This window comes from Frieseomelitta varia, unplaced genomic scaffold (assembly GCF_011392965.1).
Source record: "Frieseomelitta varia isolate USP_RPSP 00005682 unplaced genomic scaffold, Fvar_1.2 scaffold_763, whole genome shotgun sequence".
In the NCBI taxonomy this organism is placed as follows: Eukaryota; Metazoa; Arthropoda; class Insecta; order Hymenoptera; family Apidae; genus Frieseomelitta; species Frieseomelitta varia.
In genome coordinates, this window is record NW_025110549.1 from 1 (window position 1) to 5,540 (window position 5,540).

Here is a 5,540-nt window from a genome sequence, read left to right on the forward strand (position 1 = left end):
TAGAGCAATGTGCAATAGGCACGGAGTACTATACTATACTACATACTCCCATCGAAACAAATCTCTACTTCAACAGTGAAAGAACTCGCAACTTGATCTTCAGCGGGGTTAGAGCAGCGTGCAATAGACACGAGATACTATCAAAACAGATCTCTGCTCTAACAACGAAAAAAAAAAAAAACGCCTACTCTATTATACTAGATCAAAACAAATACTATATCATAGTGTAGTATTATATTGTACTAGTACCGAGGTACTGTATTATAGTATAGTACTATATTATACTCTTATATTATACTACTAGTACCTGGGTACTATATTATACTCGTATCAAAACAAATCTCTGCTCCCGCACAATGAAAAAAACCCGCAACCTTCATCCTCAATGGAGTTAGAGCAGTGTGCAATAGGCACTGGGTACTATACTATACTAAATACTCCCAGCGAAACAAATCTCTACTTCAACAGTGAAAGAACTCGCAACTTGATCTTCAGCGGGGTTAGAGCAGCGTGCAATAGACACGAGATACTATCAAAACAGATCTCTGCTCTAACAACGAAAAAAAAAAAAAACGCCTACTCTATTATACTAGATCAAAACAAATACTATATCATAGTGTAGTACTATATTGTACTAGTACCGAGGTACTGTATTATAGTATAGTACTATATTATACTCTTATATTATACTACTAGTACCTGGCTACTATATTATACTCGTATCAAAACAAATCTCTGCTCCAGCACAATGAAAAAAACCCGCAACCTTCATCCTCAATGGAGTTAGAGCAGTGTGCAATAGGCACTGGGTACTATACTATACTAAATACTCCCATCGAAACAAATCTCTACTTCAACAGTGAAAGAACTCGCAACTTGATCTTCAGCGGGGTTAGAGCAGCGTGCAATAGACACGAGATACTATCGAAACAGATCTCTGCTCTAACAACGAAAAAAAAAAAAAAAACGCCTACTATATTATACTAGATCAAAACAAATACTATATCATAGTGTAGTACTATATTGTACTAGTACCGAGGTATCATATTATACTCTTATATTATACTACTAGTACCTGGGTACTATATTATACTCGTATCAAAACAAATCTCTGCTCCAGCACAATGAAAAGAACCCGCAACCATCATCCTCAACGGGGCTAGAGCAGCGTGCAATAGGCACGGGGTACTATATACTCCTATCAAAACAAATCTCTGCAACCGTGGAAAAACTGGCAACTTTGATCCTTAACGAGGCTAGAGCTGCGTGGAATCGGCACGGGGTAGATCACGGAAGAATGGTATTCGGACAATCGGCTTAAAACCCGAAACAGTCAATCGTGTCTATCACACGGAGCATCGGCGCTCACGCGCGCGCGGGCTATTAGCCGGCATCGGGGGCTGGCCCGGCCCGCGCAGTGCCTCGTAATCGTATTAGCTGGACAATTTCAATCTCGGGCTCGGTATCATCGAATCCGCCTAATGATTTCGAGGATCTGAAACGCGAGATCGGGCACGTAACATAGATCGGGCAACGGGAGAGAGGGAGGGAGGGAGAGAGAGAGAGAGAGAGAGAGAGGAGAGGGGGTTTCGTACACGCGCCGCTGTACCCCTATTTACACTAGATTGTCTAGTTGCATCGAACCGCAATGACGTCCGTCGGTTGCACACGCTTACTAGCCAGCCTACATGGAGCGACTAGCTCGAGCCCCCGGACGCTTTGTATCCACGCCACTCTTGTCGGCAGACAATGAGCCCGATTGCGGTACAAGCCAGACACGTGATCGACTGTACGAGTGCCGGGGCTGCCTCCATCGTGTGGCATTGTAACCGACTACCGAACATATACCGCGTATTGCGGTTATATCTGCAAACACTATAAATCCTCCGTCTGTTTCGTTTCGTTGTTGCTCTTCGTTTGTTCCACTCTCTCTCTCTCTCTCTTTCTCTCGTTTTCAAACGCCCCACACCCGCCCTCCTCTTTTTCCCTCTTTCCAAAGGCCTTTTCGCGTTTTATGTCCCGGGCCCTCGGTATCGCTCTTTTGTTACCGCGCCATGCGACCATGTCTTTCATTCGACGGGACACGCCGCGCCGTCAGACTCGATATCACGTTGTCACGAGGGAAAAAAACTTGCCCAATCGAAATTCAGCCTCGCGTCTTCGATCCGGCCTGTTCCTGCCGCGGAACAAGGAAAATTCAAATACGGCTGATAATTCGGATTTTACGACAGCCGGTGAAAATCGCGAGGGACTGGAGGCTTCGAGGTTTTGTTGTACTTCTCGTTAATGCGTAGACGTGCGATACAAGTCGTAGTCTGTGAATAGTTTAATTTTTGCAAAGAAACGAAGTCTAGTCTGCTAAATGGAGTTTGTTTTGGATGTTTGATATATTTTTGTTACATGGCGTTAAGTTTGCCAGTAGTTTCCCTGAGTGGAAATGAGAAATATGCTCAAAAATTCCTGGTTAAGGAACTGTAACGAAAATTCGAGATAAGAGTTGACGATATTTACGTACATAGTTAGTTCCGTTTCAAAGCGTTGTCCATTTTTATGAATACGAGCTTGGCATCTGTCAAAGATTGAATTTATCACATTTTCGAATTTCCAGCTGATTTGCTTTCATTTCATTAAACGCGTTATAAATTCTCTGCACTAATTCTTCACGGGTATTAACTTTTGCGTTGGTCAATCTTTTGTCTTTATATTCCCTGCGAGTTAAAACCAATGGCGTGAGGTCTGGTGACCTTGGAGGTCGAAGAATTGGTCCTGCTCAATCTATCTATCTTCGTGAATAACGCTGATTTAGCCATTGCCGCACTTGTACTGCTTAGTGTGCAGAACAATCACCCAACTGTATTCACAGATTTCATCGAATGGACAATGACATATTCTCTAAAATTTCTGGCTCCGATTCATTTTGTAGGAAATTCAACTATCAAACACAGCTTGTAGTTGTGTAGACAGATTAGATAAATATTGTCGATCTGTTTTCACGTTGTACCCAAGTGAAAACTCACTGTACTGTTATTTCGTTATAGTTTGTTAACGAAAAATTTTCCAGCGTATATTTGTGATGACATTTTTTTCCCATTTCCATTATTATGGTATCTACTGGCAAAGTTATACTGGAAAAAATAGAGACACCCTGTATATGTAAGTCCAGTTTCATTAAACCTTTCGAGCATGAGAAATTTAAGCTAAAACGACTTAAAAAGTACTTTTACTCCAACATGGGGGATAATCCATCATAAGAAGATAAGTCAAAAGTGTAGAATAAAATTTTTTCATCGAGAGTTTCGTTTTTTCAACGAAACGTTCAAAGTCAAAGCACATAGAATAATTCTTCCTGTTCTAATTATTCATTTCTGATACGTGTAGAATTAGTCAAATTCAAATATACTTGATAAAGTTTCCTTGAATGAAAAACTTTTTATTCTCACTTTTTCGAGACGAATCATCCCTTGCCCTGCTTCTCACATGTTGCAGAACACTATCTATATAAAAAGTTCAAAATTTATTAAATTGCAGAAATACGTGGCAAATAATTCCACGCCGAAATAAATTTATATACCAATTTATAGAATGCGTTAAAATTGATTCTCGAATCAAATTTGTAACGAAGAAAATCGCAATCGTACGAAAGCCCCGACTACATCACGAAAGGTGAAAGCGACTAAAGATTCTCCTATTTAAAGATAGGGAAAGTCGATCGGGTTTATTTAATTAGCTGAGATTTAATTGAGATTATTCGATAAATCTGTCTCTCTTCGTTTTTTCCGCTGTTTTGTTCTGTTAGCAGCGCGGGTCGTTCGTAATGGAGTGTACGATGGCGCGTCGCGACACCATGAGGCCGCCATGTGAAGGAGACAGACAGCGCGAGAATAAACGACGCTCGTGCCACCCAACAATGTCAAATGTGATGCACTGATCCTGACGTTAATTAATGATTCTCGACACGCACAACGCATATCGCTCTACGATAGAATGTTTCCGACCGTGTCTAGCGTAAAGTTGTGACGTTGCGTCTGGCGGATGCTCTTTGCTGCAAGTTCTTTGAAACCGATGAAACTGTTTGTGTGACACGAGCATAATTGTTAATCCTCGAATGTTGGAACGAGGAACAACTGACCTGAATAGTAATATAGGCTCTATGCATCCAAAATATACGTTGGAGAGTTAATTACATAGAATATTTAACAAATGTGTACCACGCGAGTATATTATTTCATAGTTTTTTTTAATTTATCGTGAACTACCGCTTTCGTTAGACGTATTGGAGTGTTTTGATTCAGACAATGGTTGTCTATGCAGTCATAGTTACCACGGTAGAGTGTTCTACATTAAAGCATTAAAATATGTACATGCATACTTGAAAGTTCTTTTCCACCAGATGTGGAACGTGCTGGCGAAATATTCGATGAAATGTACGATTCGTCGTTTCAAAACGAAAGCCACAATCTTTTCACAATGGTGTCAACGAATTGTCAAAAAGTCCCGATCGGCTAATACTTCTGCACGTTTACAGACGAAAATGTGTTTGCAGAATTTACGACGTTTGCAATTGTTGGAGGAATGTCCTCTCTCTCCTTCATCTGGTTGTTATTCTAAATTCTGAATTTTAAAAGTTGGGTTTCAGCCGATGTTTCGCAATGGCGCGTGTCGCGGCCGGAAGTCTTCAAACGTTCTTTCGTTACGGGCGCTGTGTTCTCTGATTTGTATACTCGTGTAGGATGGCTGCGTCCGTATGTGCGTCCTAGACGCGTCGCATCTGCAAGCCACGTCGCATTGCGACATTTTTGCCCAGTATTTTTTTTCCTTTCTTTCTTTTTTTTCTTGTTAAAATGTTGTTCAAGAAGTGATACATTGATGCCGCGTTTACGATGCAACGTGGATTTAGACAAAAGTTACGCGCTTTACGGTGTTAAAGTACAACACACACATTCGATTCTAATTGGTGCTAATTAATTCAGGTTATCAGGAAAATGACAGAAGAGACAGATGCAGAGTTACAATAAGATCAAGCGACGTGAGATTAACTTATGATCGTAGCGAAGTTTTTCACGGGAGAAAAGTGAAATTAGTTCGTAGCTAACTGATGGAACACATAAATTTCCACTGCGAACAGATAGTCGTTAGAATGATGATTAATGGCAGACTGATTAAACGAGCTTTTTGCCACGGATGTTCTGTAGCCGTGTCAAAATTTGACGTCCTAATTAATAGAACTTACCGTCCCAATTACCTAAATTCGCAGCTAGTAGGAAAGTTTCTTGTAAATGATCTCTAGTAAATTAGATGGATACTCGAAGACAGAAAACGCGAAAGCCGTGTTAAAATGAATAACGCAGGGAAGACTCGAAAATGAAAGGAAGAAGTAATTTAACACAACTTTTAACTTTTCTAGAAGACTGGGCAGAATCATTATCGCTTAAATATTGTAAAACAAATTCCTATTCCTATTCTTCTCTTTCGTTTAATCACGTTGCGCCGGCAACTGATTTGCGGACCGTAACGAGTGACCGAACCGTACACAACAATTC